We start from the raw sequence: 19008 nt of genomic DNA, 5'->3' as shown, positions 1-19008 counted from the left end.
GTCATACACTCAGGATGATGCTCAATAGAGCTGCGATGTGTGCACTGCTCTTCCACAGTGGGCTCATTGTGGAGAGCTGCCACTTTCAAAACACCTTCCAGCTGTTGGAGGAAGCCACAGAGGAGCAAGTGCAGGCACAGACACTCTCAGTCAGATAATTACCTTGATTAAGATTCTCAGAATTAAACGGAGTTTAATCAAGGACCCTGTAAAATTGTGAAAGCGCCAGTTTTCTGGGCTTGCCCTCCTTTTCTGCAGATGGTGAGTTGCCAAACAAAATCAAAGGAGTCTTAATTACAAGGATGAGAGGCAAAGTCAAAAGGGAATGAGAGAATCTGTGTTTTGTGATGGAGATGGACCAGCACCAATCATAAGCAAACTCAGCTCTGCTCTGCATGGGGAGAGCCACAATGCATCAAAGCTGAACACACTATCAGCATTCTTGACAATCCCAAGGACTGAATTAATAGCTATGCCAATATGGCTAAGGTAGTGGCTAATATTGAATCTTCTTATGATATAATGATAAATATGAACTTTTAAGGAAGTATTTGGACTGATAGAAACAAAAACACCCATGTCACTCCAGCTGTTACTAAGAAAGCATGAACTGGCTTGACTCTAATTATTGGAAAGAAATTCCTATATAAAAAAGAGCGCAAAAGAGAAATAAAAAGGAAGGCTAATATTTTATTTTTATTCTTCTGCTACCTCCTAATTTTGAATCTGGACAGTTAAATACTGGTAATTTTAAAATTATTCACTCCATGACATAAATGAGTAACTCTTAAAGTCTATGCATAATTCTATAACTATATTTTCAATGCATAGGTTCATTAATTTTTTCCACTGTCCAGAATGTCTATATTTAGTATTTTTGACATATAGGACCTTATATTTATTTCTATGAGTTTTTTTTCATAAAATTTGAACCATTATTATAAATAATTTCAATTAATCACCATTTAATGGTGCTATTTGTTGAAATGAAATGGGGGAATTATAAAAATTATTGTTTTTTCTCCCCACCTTACATACATTATCATAAATCTTTTAATATTAACTTCATATGTTTCATATTTTCCAAAATAATATAAACTCAACCTCTCTTTATTATTATAACCTAAAAATACAAATTGTGGACATCTCAATTCTCAACAGGTTTTCCTTTTATCAAGGTTTTATAATTTCGATTTCTATGACCTTCCATTTGTATTAATTTCTTTAGTAATTCAAAAGTTTCCTTTGAATTAATTTTCATCTACTCCCCGCTTTTTGGCATTCAATATTTTGCATTTTATTTTTATACAGATTATTTTGCATTAACATTCTTTTTTACAGTTAATGAATGATAGATTATTGTACTTTAGGCTTCTTATCCTTAATGATTTTTTAAATTGTTTTCATCCATATATCCAGTATGATCTCCATGGCACCCATTTCTTAACTTCTGGAGATATAATTCTTTTAACAGTATTGTTATTGATTTATTTACATAATGAAGAGCTTTCTCTAAACTGATATTTTTCAATTTTTCTTCATTATTAACATTTTTTCTAATTTCTTGTAATTGTTTGGATTTATAATGTCCCCTGAGACTCCAGAAAAGTAGGCAGTCCTGTTGGAGGCAGAGCTTGGCTGCTGAGGAGAAGTACCTAGGTTTACCCTTGGGGATTATACATGGCCCTTCATCCCCTTGCTCTCTTTCCTTCTCTCTTTTGCTTCTGGCACAGACCTAGCCTCACATTAAACTGAACATCTGAAATCTCCAGAAGAGTAAGCAAAAAAAATCTTTAATCCTCTAAGTTGTGTGATCAGTTGTTTTGAATTATATTAGTGAGGATGATGAGAAACTTTTCTTTCTATACAATTTTGTGTCAGATTTTCAATAATTCTTCCTAAAATTCTCACTTACATATGCCATTTTTATGTCACAGATAAAATATTTAATCATATAAATACATGTTACAAGCTCAGATGGTCTTTTTCATATCTTGGAAGATGCAGCAGTTGTGAGTTTTGTCACCTCTGCTGATATGTGCAGTATAAACACTTTTCATATTTTCTTAAACAAAAGACCTGTGTCTTATTACCCACTCAAAATTTTCTAAGTGCATATATATCCAAAACAATGTATACAATTCATCAACATATGAGAAGTAGTATGACATGTTAAGAAATTTACATTTTAATTCTTATTTAATCATTCACTTTGTACAAGACTCAACAATTTAATACATTATTATGAACCATAGTTTTTGTCTTATTTTGTTTTGGTTTGGTATTGTGTTCACTAGGGAATACAGTAAAATCTAACATTTGATTCATTATAATGCTTGGATTCTATTTGGATATGTTATTTGAATCCAATGAATCCTTCACACATCGCAAAAAAAGACAATAATTCAACTCTCCTTGAATACTGAATTCAAAGAGGGGAAAAATTTTAATATATGCATGTATTCTTTATCTTTTATAATTGAATTCTATGCAAATCTATTATATATTCAGAAAAAGTGCTCTATTTTATTTACTTTGAAATTAAACACAAAACCATAAACAATTACCAATACACACTAAGAAGGCTAAGACTTACCAAGTCCAGGGTTAGTGAGAATTTGAAGGAAATGAAAGTCTCATTCACTGCTCATTAATAAAATGGTACAACCACTTTGGAAAGTAGATATTTTAACACATCAAATGTGTACCTGTCTTATGATCTAGCCATCCACTCCTATGTATTAAACCAAGACAAATAAAGCATATGCCCATGCAATGACTTACCATTGATGTTCATAGCCCCAAATACCTATGTAGAGATGAAACAATAACAGATAGTTAAACATTCTGTGATATATGCATACAATGAGACACAATTCATCAATAAATAGGATTGACCTACTGATATATGCAGCAATATTTTGAATCTCAAAATGATTATCTTGAATAACAACCTGGATCAAAGGAAATCTATAATATATGAATTTATCTAACTTAAATGATAAAAAATAAAAATTATATTATAATAATGAATACTAGATCAGTAGTTGCCTAAGGAGAAACATCAGGAAGGTACTAGGAAAAGGATTTACAGAGGCACAAATAAATCTTTGTGAGTAGTGATATATGTTCATTACCTTATCTTTAGTCATGGTATAGATATCACTACATATCAAATTGTACATTTTAAATATTTGGAATTCATTGTGTAGCAGTTATATGTCAACAAAACTGCTAAAAAAGGGAGAAAATATTCCTTTTAAAAAACAGGACTTAAGATGGGCGTGGTGGTGCATGCTTGTAATTCCCACGCTTGGGAGGCGGAGACAGGAGGATTGCACAGGTTTGAAGCCAGCTGTGCTGGCTTAAGAGACCCTGTTTCTAAATTATTTTTTTAAGTATAAAATAGGTCTGGGAGTGTACCCCGGAGGTAGAAGGGTTTCCAGGAACCCCAGTACCACCAAAAAATAAAAAAAGAAAGAAAGAAAGACAAAACAGGACATAAAGTTTAACTTCTTCATAGACCTCATACTTGGAGATAGAAGTGGGAGTTTTTATCTTGCTGACTTTTTTGGATTTCTCAAAACTAACTTTTATAAATGTTTTATTATAATCATACTGGTTTTAGAAACAGATATATAAACAAACTGTATTTCTTCTATTCCACCTAAGGTGACCAACATTAAAAGAATGACATACATTCTTAAATAAATTAAATTATTAAATAAATGTACACAAATACTCCTTCTGAAGAAAGTGGTCATAGGCACTGTTATGGTTAGATACAGATATTTCCTGAAGAGCTCATGTATTAAGGTTCAGAGTTGGTGCAATTATGTAAAACTGGTTAAAATCTCATTAGTGAAAAGAATTATTGTAGTGGATTTACAGGCTGGTAACCTAGGCAACTGCAGTATAGCTAGAGAAAATCAGTCCATGAGAGTGTAGCCTTAGGAATTGTGTTTGAATCTTTGAATCCACTTGAATTTTTGCTCTCTTTTGCTTCTGGATTCCTCTGTGATGTGAGAGAATAACCTTTGCTCCCTCCTTTTCTGGTTTCCATCACAATGCCTGAGCTCTACTGATTCAGCCTGAAATAGACTGAATTCTGAAATCTTCAAAAACTGTGAGCAACTAAATCTTCTTTCCTTTAAGTTGTGTGATTAGTTTTTTTGGCGGGTGGGGGAAATACAGAAGTAAGAATGTTGACTGGGATAGGCACAAGGCAATTTGAGAACCAGACAGTATAAGGCAGAATCCAAGAAGGCTAGCACTGGAAGTTCCTTAGCCAGATCCTAGGAGAGAATAAGAGTCACCATAGCCTAGGGGTTGAAAATACGGTGTCACCAGCAAGAATCCCACTTCTGCCTCTTTAATTTGCCAGGTTTGGAAATTTTGCAACCTTCAATTCGTTTTTCTGTAATATGAGGATTATAACACATAGTATTGCAGCAAAGATTAAATAAACTGTGTCAAACAAGTGAAATGGCCAGGTGTGGTGATGCATGCTTGTAATCCCAACATTTGGGAGGCTGAGACCAGAGGATTGCGGTTCATGGACAGCCTCGGCTACTTAGTGAGGCCCTCCGCAACCTAGTGAGACCCTTTTCCAAATTAAAGAATTAAAACTAGGGCAGGGGGTGTAGTTCAGAGGTTGAATGCCCCTGGGTTCCATCCCAATACCTGTAAAAAAAAGAAAAAGAGAGAAAAAAAAAGTGGAAGTGTACTTGGCATGACACAGTGCTGGCTATTATTTGTTGTACAGTAAACAATTTTAGAAAAATATATAACTACACATGAACTCTACCCAATATAAAGTATAGGAATTCATCAATGTAAAGCATGAATCATTAGTACTCCCCTAAGATTTATTATCGATTTGCTAATTTTTATCTATAAAATATTACTTTGAGTGATGTCACAGTTATTCCTCTATTCAGGTTTATACATCTTTTTTATAGCCATCTCCTCTGCTGCCATCTTTTCTAGATTTCTGAGTGTTAGGGTGTCTGGTGCCAGGCTAAAGCTGAATCCTAGGTGGTTTTGCAGAGCATATGGTCTAAATCACAGAGGCAAAATTTGGTGAGTGCCATATAACACAATAATAAATAATATAAAAAACCAATCCGAATTCCATTAAATGGAACTTTGTACAAAGAAAGAAATATAAAATAAGTTTAAATTGTAAAACCCAAAATATTGTTATTAAAACAAAAATGATTTGTCATAGCATGTGTGCCGATAAACTTTAATAAATATGACTTCTTCAAATCTTTCTAGACTCCTAGATTTTTAGTCAACTAATTTTAAAAGCTCTATTTTGGAGCTGGGGCCCGGTCGCGGGACTCTGGGCCCCGGCCGAACTGCGCGTAGCACGCCAGACCCCTGGAGAAACCTGGCCCAGTAAGATGCTGGGTTCTGGGCGGGGGTCGCGGGGCACGCCAGCTGGGGCCCAGGTCGCGGGACTCTGGGCCCCGGGCCTAACTGCGAGTAGCACACCAGACCCCTGGAGAAACCGGGCCCAGAACAGAAAAAGATAAAGAAAAATATCGGAGAGGAGATAAGAAAGCTGTTATGGATGCCAGGACACTGGAGATGCAGACAAAACTTATCTAAATGCACTGGAACTTATGGAAAAATTCGCCGGGAAAGAGGACTGCTATTTCTCTATATTGCTAAGAATCTCAGACATCACATATAAGGAGAGAGTTTAGCGGAGACCAAGGAGAAATGCGGTGTTGAAAGAGTTCTCCGCGATGGTGGTGGAGACTTGTATTCAGGAGAAGCAGAAACCGGATCTTACCAACTTAATTTTTTTGGAGAAATTACACCAAATGTCGAATGCTACCATCACGCATGCTTAGGAACACTGGACAACATTCAGAGTGGAAAAAGAGCCTGGGAAGGATTTGAAACGGTGGAGGCAGTGGCAATGCCAGTGGCCAATACTCAGGGGAGGCAGAGATCTGATACATTACACCTGGAACCTTTGAAATAATAACCACAGAGACAGTGATCGGAAGCTGCTGAGGGGTTAGGCGGGCGCCGGGGCCAGTGGCCGACATCAGAGCTTGCTGTGAGGCAAGGCCACTATTGAGGCCTCCGTGGCCGAGATTGGAACCTGCAGAGGGGTTAGACTGATGCTGGGGCCAGCGAGGCCGGCATTGGAGCCTGCCATGAGGCAAGGCTTGTGCTAGGGCCTCCGAGGTCGGGTACAGAACTTGCTGAGGGGTTAGGCCAGTGCTGGGGTCAGCGAGGCCGGCATCGGAGCCTGTCGTGAGGCAAGGCTGGTACTGGGGCCTCCGAGGCCAGGATATGAGCCTGCCGAGGGGTTAGGCCGGTGCTGGGGCCAGCGAGGCCGGCATCAGAGCCTGCCGTGAGGCATGACCAGTGCTGGGGCCTCCAAGGCCGGGATCGGAGCCTGCCGAGGGTTTAGGCCGGTGCTGGGGCCAGCGAGGCCGGCATCAGAGCCTGCCTTGAGGCAAGGCCGGTACTGGGGCCTCCGAGGCCAGGATAAGAGCCTGCCGAGGGGTTAGGCCGGTGCTGGGGCCAGCGAGGCCGGCATCGGAGCCTGCCTTGAGGCAAGGGCGGTACTGGGGCCTCGAGGCCAGGATAAGAGCCTGCTGAGGGGTTAGGCCGGTGCTGGGGCCAGCGAGGCCGGCATCGGAGCCTGCCATGAGGCAAGGCCGATACTGGGGCCTTGAGGCCAGGATAAGAGCCTGCTGAGGGGTTAGGCCGGTGCTGGGGCCAACGAGGCCAGCATCGGAGCCTGCCTTGAGGCATGACCAGTGCTGGGGCCTCCAAGGCCGGGATCGGAGCCTGCCGAGGGGTTAGGCCGGTGCTGGGACCAGCGAGGCCGGCATCGGAGCCTGCCTTGAGGCAAGGCTGGTACTGGGGCCTCCGAGGCCAGGATAAGAGCCTGCCAAGGGGTTAGGCCGGTGCTGGGGCCAGCGAGGCCGGCATCGGAGCCTGCTGTGAGGCATGACCAGTGCTGGGGCCTCCAAGGCCGGGAACGGAGCCTGCCGAGGGGTTAGGCTGGTGCTGGGGCCAGCGAGGCCAGCATCGGAGCCTGCCTTGAGGCAAGGCTGGTACTGGGGCCTCCGAGGCCAGGATAAGAGCCTGCCGAGGGGTTAGGCCGGTGCTGGGCCAGTGAGGCCTGCATCGGAGCCTGCCTTGAGGCAAGGCCGGTACTGGGGCCTCCGAGGCCAGGATAAGAGCCTGCCGAAGGGTTAGGAAGGTGCTGGGGCCAGCGAGGCCGGCATCGGAGCCTGCCGTGAAGTAAGGCCGATACTTGGGCCTCCTAGGCCAGGATAAGAGCCTGCTGAGGGGTTAGGCCGGTGCTGGAACCAGTGAGGCCGGCATCGCAGCCTGCCGTGAGCCATGGCCGGTGCTGGGACCTCTGAGGCCAGTATCGGAGCCGGCCGAGGGGTGAGGCCGATGCTGGGGCCAGCGAGGCCGGCATCGGAGCCTGCCGTGAGGCAAGGCCGGTACTGGGGCTTCCGAGGCCAGTATAACAACCTGCCGAAGGGCTAGACCGGGGCTGGGGCCAGCAAGGCCGGCATCGGAACCTGCCGTGAAGCGAGGCCAGCATCGGAGCCTGCCGTGAGACATGGCCAGTGCTGGGGCCTCCTAACCCGGGAACGGAACCCGCCGAGGGGTTAGGCCGGTGCTGGGGCCAGCGAGGCCGGCACCAGAGCCTGCCATGAGGCAAGGCTGGTACTGAGGCCTCCGAGCCCGGGATTAAAGCCTGCTGAGGGGTGAGGCCGATGCTGGGGCCAGCAAGGCCGGCATTGGAGCCTGCCGTGAGGCAAGGCCACTCCTGCGGCCTCCAAGGCCAGGACCGAAGCCAGCTTAGGGGTTAGACCGGTGCAGGGGCCAGCGAGACTAGACCTGGGGCCTCCCATGAGGCAAGGCCGCTGCTTGAGCCAGCGAGGTCTGGATCAGTCCACTGAGTAGCCAGGCCACTACTGGGACCATCAAGAGTGGGATCGGTACATGCAACGCAGCATGCACAGAGAAATATCACAGAAAATATAAATCAGATGCTTCTCTTAATCAGCAATAACTAGGAGGAAAAGGGCAACAGGAAGAGGTTGAGCTATAGAAAGGGCCCTATAGTGAAGCAACTAATGTGACCAATCAGAGGGTATGTAATACTGGAGGACGGAGCCTCTTTAAAACGCAGGAGGTACATAAACAAATCTATCAAAGTAAATCACCAAAGAAGTGTGCGATGGAGGGAGGGGGAGGGAATGGGATGGGGGCTGGAGGAGGGCTAATTGGATGATGTGTGCTTGTATATCCTCTCAAGTCTTGTACTCCAATGTGATTGATATATGACTACAATGCACCAATTTAAAAAATAAATTAATAAAAAATAAATAAATAAATAAATTTAAAAAAAGCTCTATTTTGAGGTATTATAATCCTGTGGAACTATTACATGAAATCATTCAATGCAGATATGAACGTATGTTATAAAGTAATTTAGTTTACAAAATTATTCTAAAAACTAACAACCATGTGAGATAAATTTTATATTTTCCCCAAAATTTACCTAAATTTACTAAGATAAAACATGATAATAAAAGCAAAAATGACCTAATAAATCTGTTATTACAAAAATGTTTTAAGATTATCATTTTCCTAGTATATTATCTAGGCTGTTTTTATTTTTGTTGAATAAAATTCACTCTCATTAAAAGGAAGCCAGTATATTCTTATACTTAGAATGTAATTGGAACAAAAACTGGAAAGTTAATAGTTTTATTGTCTCATTCAGCACCTAACACTGTCCCTGAAACATGATAGAATCCATATAAAGAATTAAATAATGAATGATAATCAAGGAAACTTCAGGAACAAGCAACTCTATTTTTCTTGGATGACCTTCAAGCTTTTAATTTTTTTCTTTCCCCCATGTGTTTTTAATTTCAAAATCCCAGAAAGTTATTTTCTGATTGCTTTAGCATCATTTGTCACCCCTGATAATATATTTGGGTAACATTCAACATAATAATGAAGGCTACTCTTTTTTAATTTAAAATTTTATTTTTATAATTCACTGGTATATTGTAGACTCACATCATAATGTAGTGTATAGTGATGGTGACATACGTGCACATAGCTCTTGGGCTTTCTCCTGACTCCCCACCTGCTCCCTTCTTTCTCATACAGCACATTGAAATTGGCATTCGTATTCTCACATATACACATATGCACATATTGTCAATGGAAGGGGTCTCCATTAATTCTCCCTCCCACAGACCACCTCACTCTCTTATCTAAAGCCCTTTTTATATAAAGATACTCTTAAATATCAGATCATAAATAATTCTAGTGAAAAAAACCAGCCTTCTGGTACTTTCTGGAGTGAGGCCTTATAGGTAGAGAAACACATTTTTGAAATTTAATAACCACACTTCCATCTTAGTGTATTATCTTCGAAAAAAATATGGACCTATCTGGCAAGTTATAGGGAATGAGTTTATGATATTGAGTCCTTGATATAGTCCACTTGCTTATAGTGCCAAGAAAAACATGTATCTACTGAAGGATGTTGCAGGAAGAAGGAAAATGGAAAAGAATAGTATAGCTATAAAAATTCAAAAACTCATAATGACATCAACAAAAAAATCATGAAATATCCAACTGAGATTGCTAAATTTTTTAACTATTCAGTTTCATTTTGTTACTTTTTTTTTTTTTTTTTTTTTTGTGGGTCTGGGGATGGAACCCAGGGGCATTTGACCTCCAAGCTACATCCCTGCCCCATTTTTTATTCTTTTGAAACAGGGTCTCATTAAGTTACAGGGGGCCTTACTAAGTAGCTGAGGCTGTCCGTGAACCATGATCCTCCAGTCTAAGCCTCCTGAATGCTGGGATTGCAAGCGTACACCACCACGCCTGGCTATATTGTCACATTTTGGCTACTTACAAATTAGCTAATGTTTTTAATCATTGTTATTATTAGAATTTCAAATGAGATCTTTGGGAAAATGATCTATTGTTTAAAGTAGTTTTATATTGAAGTTTCAGAGTACTCATTATTACTCTATTACTGTAATGTGACATTTCTTTTGTACTGGGTCATATATTTTTCTTGAGATGATATGTATAGAATTATAAAAGAATAAGAATATACACATTAGTTTACAAAATTTTATCTTTCCCTGGTACAAATGATAGTGGAGAAAAGGTATGCAATATAAAAATACTTTTAAAATACTAAGAAGACTATATAATCACAGAGAAATAGTAACCCTTAAACATATTCAGATTTAAATCATATATTCTCAAATAACATTTGTGTGTGTGTGTGTGTGTGTGTGTGTGTGTGTGTGTGTGTGTGTTGCTGTGAATCCAATTTAGAGCCTCACATATACAAAAACAAACAAACAGAAGCAAAACCCCTCTCTCTCCCAGCCCTCTAAATTTTTAGTTCAACAATATGGGAAATCTCCACATGTATTATGCAGCCATGCCTACCTCTTTATTACATAAAAAACTGAATTTCAAAAATATTAGCAATTGCTCTTTGAACAATTGATAAAACAGAAATATGCTATAAATAATCCCATCAACAATCTTGACCTAATTTATATTAGAGAACACTACCCCTAACATTTGTAGAATATATATTACGTTTCAAGAACATGTGGCATTTTTTTCATAGTCAACACCTGCTAAGCTATTACAATGACTGTATATACATTTTAAAAGATGGAAATATAGAGCATGTTTTCTGCTTACAGTACAATTAAATTAGAACCAAAAACAATTACATATTTAAGAAAATTGAAAATATGTGAAAATTAAATAGTATACTACTGAATAATCTATCAGGTCAGGCCAAAAAGAAATATTAAGCTAAATGAGTTATTTTTACATATAACTATGATAAAATATATAACATATAAATATCTATTTGATGCAGCCTAAAGTATTACTTATAGAAAATTTTAAAAAATTAAAGTCAAAAGGAAAGTCTAAAATAGAATGCCTATGGATCAATCTAAGTAACCTAGAAAAATATGAGCAAAGTAAACTCAAAGACAGTAAGAGGAATATTTTTTAAAGAAAGGTAATATATAAACAACAAATTGAAATTTTTATTTTAAAAACAACCCCAATCGATAATCTCCTTTTTAAGTTGATTAATGAAAAAGAGAAGACATAAATTACCAATCTTAGTAATAAAAGAGGAGTATTATTATAAATTTTCTAGACACTAAGTTGATGTTGGCTTGAGAAATGGCAGACTAGCAGAACCCACCATATGGCACCTGCTGTCTGAGAGCTATGGTGGCATAATGAGTTAGGGAGGCTGTGGGGAATCTCTGAAAGGTAACTAAGAGGCCTAGCACCAGGAAGAAACAGCAGAAATGTTGGAGTTTTAGAATAGAAAGAGAATTAATAAAAAGGATAGGCTGCAGCAATGCTGGGCACACGGTTTCTCAGTAGGGGAAAAAAGCTCCCTTCCAACAACCTGAAAGAAACATTGCCAGTGAGTTTAAGAGAAACAGCCTTCTATATCCATCCAATTTACAATCTGTGCATAAAAGAAAAATGCTCAGATACTAATAAGTGACCCTGCATTGGAGAATCCTGGCTCTTCCCAGTGGAGTTAATGAGAGAGGAGAATGGAGAATTGGGGACAGCTTAAAAAGACTGTCTTTTTAACTGAGTAGGAGATTAGAAATCCCTGCCATTTTCCTTTGTTTTACATTTTTATCTCTCTATTTTGCATTCTCTTTTGTCTTTCCTTAGCATGCTTTCTAATTAATTACCCAAGACCCAACAGCCACTTTTGCTTGACTCTTCACTGGAGTGCAGCCACCCAGGCTGTGGGTCAATCTGGGAACCGGGGTGATAGGAAACATCAACAAGAGCAGATCTGGGCAGCAGCAGGGGCTGTGGCTTGCCAGTCAGCAAGTTTGCAGAGTGGAGAACAGCAAAGGATACTTCCACTAAAAAATGGTGGCCTGAACTTTATCATAAGAAGCAAGCCTATTATATAGATCAGAGTTGTGTGGAAAGCAAAAATTTCTATCCCATCTGCTACTGCAAGAGCAGACACATTGAAGGTGAATTCTGCTTTGAACTTGCCAACAACCCAAAAATACTTGCTGCCAGCAAAGAAGAGGGTATATCGCAGCATATAGACTCTGTTAACATGTTGGCCAGCTTGTGTCAAAGCTGGGAATTAATAAATAATATGATAATTATACACAAACTTCCTTATAATTGGTGAGTTTTAAAATAAAAAGCTCAGAAAATATGACCATTTTTAAAAAATCTCAGCAAGATGAAAACTGAATATGTTATATTTTGTTTTTGTTTTATTAGCTGCTATATGTGAAATGATTTCTAGTGTATTCTCTCATCATGTGCTTTTTTTCAACTCATGATAAGTTCAAATTGCACATATTTTATCAATTAATTTGATCCTTACTGAATAGCTTTTTTTTCTGACTCATCTTTCCTTCTTCATTCTTATCTCTTTATCTTATCTTTTTTCTCCCTTAACTATTTTTTTATCTTTTTGTTTTTTCTTTTTTACTAATTAAATTTAATATTATGTATATTTTCACTAATGATTAACCTTTTAGCCTGGCTTATCTCTCACCCATTATTTTCTTTGGAAAATAGTTGTAGGTATATTAATATGTATGTTTTGCTATTAAGTTACCACTATTACTGACAGCTACTCTCTTTTATCAAAATAGTAATGGTGGTTGAACTTAGCATCTAATGATGTCAATTATGTGTCTTTTTTGTTGGTTTTGTTTTTTTGTGTGTGTGGTTTTTTGTTTGTTTAGTTATTTATTTATATTTTTTTATACTAGAGATTTAACCCAGAGGCATTCTACATTTGAGATAAACCTCTAGCCGTATTCTATTTTTTGTTTGGAATCAGAGTCTCACTGAGTTGCAGAGGGCCTCACAAGTTTTCTATGATGGCTGAAAATCTGCTATCCTCCTGTCTCAACCCCCAGAAGAGATTATAGGTATGTGCCACTGCACCCAGCTCTACCTGTATGCTTTGAAGCTAACATATACCTCCAGTTAAGGGTAGATAGTAAATAAATAATTGCTTACTAAAAGAAAAGATTCAAAACAGAAGAGGAATGAATCATAACAGATGTACAAACAATATAAGGCCTCTGAAAAATAAAGAAAGGAGTCAACAGGATGCATCCAAATGTTTATATCTCCTCAATAACTGAAACTACAGACATCAAAATGGATGAAATCTCAAAAAATTTTTAAAATTTGTTAAAATGATTAATGAATTAAAAAGAAATGTAAGGAAGGAATTAAGAGAAAAGTACAAGATATGAAATAGCTTTTCAATGAAGAAATAGAATCTAAAAATGAACCAAACAGAAATCCTGGAAATGAAAGTCTCAATAAATAAAACATTTAGCTGAAAGTCTCCCCAATATATTAGACTAAGAGAAGACTGAATTTTAGAGCTTAAAGACATGGTGGTGACTGGCATTGAACATTCAGGCAATATTAAGGAAAAAAGAGAAAGAATGATCAGAATATACAAGGACTCTGGGGCACATTAAGAGATCAAACTTAATTCTCACAAGCATTAAACAAGAAGTAGAGATATAGACTAACAGCATTGATAACCTGTTTTGTAAAATAATAGAAAAAGTATTCCAAACCTTAGAAATTAGATAGCAATACAGATACTGGAGAGATTTAGAACCTCATATAGGCAATAAAAAGAAAGAGCTTCTCCATGATATATTATAATTAAAATTTCAAAAGAAAATTTCAAAGTATTTAAAAAACTACAAAGGATAAATGGCAGGTAACAGAAAAAATTGATATGTTGAAAAATATAAAAGAAATGGGTAAATTTCTAGAGGCATATGATCTACCAAAATTGAACCAAGATAATATAGAAAACCTACACAGAACAATTGTAAGCAATGAGATTAAAGCAGTAAAAAAAAGACTTCCAGCAAAGAAAATTCCAGGACCAGATGGATTCACAGCTGAATTCTGACCCTTAAAAAAGAACATATGCCAATGCTCTTTATATTATTTCATGAAATAGAAAAGGAAGGAACACTCCCAATTTCCTTCTACAAAGATAGTGTCATCTGATAACACAACAGACAGGATCAAACCAAGGAAAAACACTATAGACCAATAACCTTGAGGAACATAGATACAAAACCCCTTAATAAAATGTTAGCCAATTTATTTTAGAAAACACATTATGAAGATTACACAACAGGATCAAGTTGGTTTCATTCCAGGGAACAAATATGATTGAACACATGGAAATTAATAAATATATCACATAAACAGAACCAAGGTAAAAAAAAATCACATGATCATTTTATAAGTGCTGAGAAGCCTTTAAAAATTCAACATCCATTCCTGATTAAAAACTCTGAATAAATTAGATAAATAAAAAAATTTACCTGACCATCATATAGGCTACTTATGATAACCCAAAGTCAGTGTTACACTAGATGGGGAAAAAACTAAAGTATTTACTCTAAAATCAGAAACAAGGCAAGGATGTCCACCCTCATTACACCTATACAACATGTTATTTAAAAATTTAGACAGATTAATTAGGTAAGAGAAGAAAATAAAAGAAATACAAATAGAAAGGAAAAAATCAAACTATCATTGGTTGCTGATTATATGATTCCACACTTAGAAAATTCCAAAAGCTCTACCAGAAAACTTCTAGAGCTGATAAACTTATAGAGTAACAAGATACAAAAATCAATATACAAGCATGCCATTGTGGTACACGCTTGTAATCCCAATACTTAGTTGGCTGAGACAAAAGGATCGTAGATTTGAGGGCACCCTCAGCTACCTAGTAAGGCCCTCCACAACTTAGTGAGACCTTGTTTCAAAATAAAGAATAAACAATAGGGCTAAGGGAATAGCGCAGAGGTAGAATGCCCCTGAGTTTAATCCCTAGTATCTCAAAAAAATCAACATACAAAAATCAGTAGCTTTTATACACCAATATGATAAGTCAGTAAAACAATTTTATTTACAATAACCTCAAAAATATAGCTAGAAATAAATTCAACCAAAGAGGTGAAAAACCTCTACAACAAAATAGAGAATACTTTAAAAAGAAATATGAGAGGACACTAGAAGATGGGAAAACCTCCCATGTTTTTGATAATCAGAACTAATATTATTAAAATGGTCATACTATGAAGAGCAATCTACAGATCCAATGAAATCCCCAAGAAAATATCAATGACATTCTTAACAGAACTAGAAAAGTATCTAAAATTCATATGGAAAAACAAAAGATCTAGAATAACCAAAGCAAGTATGAGCAAAAAGCAACGCTGGAGGCATCATAAGATCACCTTTCAAATTACCCTGCAGAGCTATAGTAACTAAACAGCATGGTACTGGCATGAAAATAAACATGTAGACCAGTGGTATAAAATAGAAGGCATAGAGATAAATCCATACAGACAGTAATCTAATCCTTGATAAAAGTTCCAAAAATATCCACTGTAGAAAAGCCAGCATTTGTAACAAGTGATGCTGGGGAAACTGGATATACATATGTAGAACAATGTAACTAGATACTAATATCTCACCCTGCACAAAAGCCAACTAAAAATGAATTAAAGACCTAGAATTATACCGGCAATTTAGTAAAACTCCCAACAAGTTAGTGTGACCCTGTTTCAAAATAAAATAATAAAAGAGCTAAAAGTGGCTGGGTGTGGCCCATCGCACATGTTCGAAGCCAGCCTAACTGGCTTAAGAGACCCTGTTTCCAAATTTTAAAAAATACATAAAATAGGTCTGGGAGTGTAGCCTGGAGTAGAAGGGTTTCTAGGAACCTCAATACCACCAAAAATAAATAAATAAATAAAAAGCTGAAAGTATAGCATGGTTAATGTCTCTGGGTTTAATTCCCAATAACAATAAATGAATAAATAAATAAATAAATAAATAAATAAATAAATAAATAAATAATGGGATAGTCTGGATTGCCAACTTGACTGTATCATGAAATACCCAAGATTATGTGACTTTAGTTGGGTTGGTGGGATGATTGGTTTATGTAATGGCATATTGAAGAGTATGTCCTTGCTCTGAATGTAAGCAGCATGTTTCTGATAGGCACAAGATCTGTATAAAAGAAGGAAGCCCCATGAATGCATGCTTTGTTCTTCCTGAAAAAAGTACATCTACTGTAATCTGTGCTATCAGCCGTCAGCTCTTCAAAATGCACCTTCACTATCATTTCTCCAGAGAGTAGCCTAGTCTTTTCTTCTTGGACTGGGACTGAATTAGTGGTCACTCCAATTCTGAGACTCCAGCTCTTGGAGTACTTGACCAGCTGTGTGTTCCACCAGCTCTCCATGTGCAATCAGCAACTGGGGACTATACTGTTTTCAACTGTAAGCTTGTTTGATAAATCCTCTTTTACTATATACATGTCCTGTGAATTATTACTGCAATGAATCCTGACAAAAACAATAAATAAATATTCCAAATCAATAAATGGGCAAATGAATTAATTAGTCACTTCTCAAGAAAAGTACAAATTCTGAGCAAAAATATGAAAAAAATTCAATATCTTTAGTAGTTAGGGAAATGCAAATCACAACTACTGTGAGATTCTATCTGATCCCAGTTAGAAGGGCAATCATCAAGAATGCCACTAATAGTAAATGCTAGTAATAATGTGGGGGAAAGGAATATTTGTACACTCCTGTTGAGAATATAATTTAGTATAGCCATTATTGATATCAGGTATGGAGATTTCTGAAAAGACTAGGAATGGAACTACTATCTGATCAGCCATACCACTACTTGGTATTTATCCCAAAGAATTAAAGTCAACATATCATAATGATACATACATGCACACTCAGGTATATAGAAGCACAATTCACAGAGACTTACAGGAAGATGGTGATGGAGAAAACCTGCATTTATGAGTCCCGCTAACAATCGATCTCTATTACCACAAAATCAGTGCCTTTCATAGCCAGAAAACACCATCAGCAGAGAAATAAAAACTGTAAATACAAGGGACAGAGAAAAAGAGGGCTGGAAGAACAACCAGACACCAGAAAAAAAAAAAAAACAGCCTGCAGTGCCGTGGCCAGAGCCACAGCGTGGAGCCACACTGGCACCATTTTCCCTCACAGCACCAGGCTCTAGAGAGAAGGGGGACTCAGAACTGAGCTCAAAACCAGAGAGGAGATACGCTGGCCTCACGGCCAAAGATGCAGCAGCATCGGCATACTGCCAGCAGCTGCGGCGATTTCACTGGACGATTCCAAAACAGTGCACTCAACAAGCCACCAGGTTCCAGAGAGGAGGGTAGACAGAGAGCTGAGGTGAGCAGCTGCAGAACAGCCAGGCGGAATTCAGCAGTTTTTTTTTTTTTTTTGGTGCAAGGAGCATCTATAGCTCCCAGGGGCCGTGCTAGGCATACTCTGCAGGGACTCAGAGTGGAGCTCAAAACCAGAGAAGATATATGCCAGCCTCATGGCCGAGGGAATGACAGCGGCGCCATATTGCCAGTGGCGGCAGCAGTGAGTTCACTGAGACCACTACAGCTCCATCAGCACACTAAACAACTGTGAGTGAAATTGCAGCCCCTACAGGAGAAATCCCAATACTGTACTCCCAGGGACTTGCACAGAGAGTATCCCTTGGTTGGAGATTTTTGCAGTCCAAGCCAGTGGGGGAGTGGTGGTGGCAGAGATATCACACCATAGTTGCAGCTCCCTGTGGGAGAACCTCCAGCCTGGCACCCCCATGGTCTAAAGCAGCCTCAATTGACTCCCTGGATCTGAGACTTTGCAATACAACCAAGTAAAGGAGTAGTCGTGACTGAGATACCACAGACTCGAAATCCAGAGCATTTTAAGTGAAGTTGTAGTGACCCAGGGAAGAACTCAGAGAAGGCACAAGCTTCCAAAATCATGGTAAAGAGAAATAACAATGGAGCAATGAATGCCCACACCCCACAACATCATAACCTGATAACACAGAAATTTAGAGAAATCTAGAAGATCAAATCAGGAAAATAACTGTAGAAATAATAGAGGACTTCGAAAAGAATTCAGAGAGAGTCAAAAAGAGATAAAACATGCAATCATTGAAGTAAAGGCCTCAATTCAAAGTACAAACAACCGATTAGACCACATGGAGAATAGAATCTCGCTCCTAGAAGATGATCACTCCAAAATTGAAAGCATAGTATCTAATTTAGAAAAAAAATCCGGCAGCAGGAATTTGACATTGAAGAAATATGGGCCCATTTTAAGAGAGCTAACCTAAGATAATTGGAATAGAGGAGGGAAAAGAAGGTGAAACCAAAGGGATCAATAATCTCTTCAAGGAAGTGATAGCAGAAAATTTTCCAAACATAAAGCAAGAGGTCGCTACATAGGCCCAGGAAACTTATAGAACTCCCTTTAAACAGGATCAGAGAAGAGGATCCCTATGCCACATAATTGTCAAAATGACTAATGTGGAAGCCAAGGAGAGAATCTTAAAGGCAACAAAAACAAAAGGTCATGTGACATTCAGAGGCAAACCAATTAGGATCACTCCAGACTTCCCAAACCAAGTCATGAAAGCCAGAAAGGCATGGATTAACATATTTAAAATTCTGAAAGAAAACAACTTCCAGCCCAAATTTTCCTACCCAGCAAAACTATCTATCAAATTAGATGAGGAAATAAGAAGCTTCCATGACAAACAGAAACTGAAGGAATTTATGTCTTCAAAACCAGTGCTAGAGAAAATACTCAGGGAGATTAGCTGCAAAGAAGAAATAGGTAATACATGCCAGAACCAAAGAAACAAGATTTCCCATTCTTCAGACAACTAAGCAAAGAAGAATAAACAGTATCTCACACAGAAATAAAATCTTAACATGTTAGGAATTAAAAAATATCTCTCTATAATCACACTGAATGTAAACAGCCTCACTCCCCAATAAAAAGACATAAAGTGGCA

The sequence above is a fragment of the Muscardinus avellanarius genome (assembly GCF_963383645.1).
Source record: "Muscardinus avellanarius genome assembly, chromosome: 13".
In the NCBI taxonomy this organism is placed as follows: Eukaryota; Metazoa; Chordata; class Mammalia; order Rodentia; family Gliridae; genus Muscardinus; species Muscardinus avellanarius.
Note: the sequence above shows the minus strand (reverse complement) of the source record.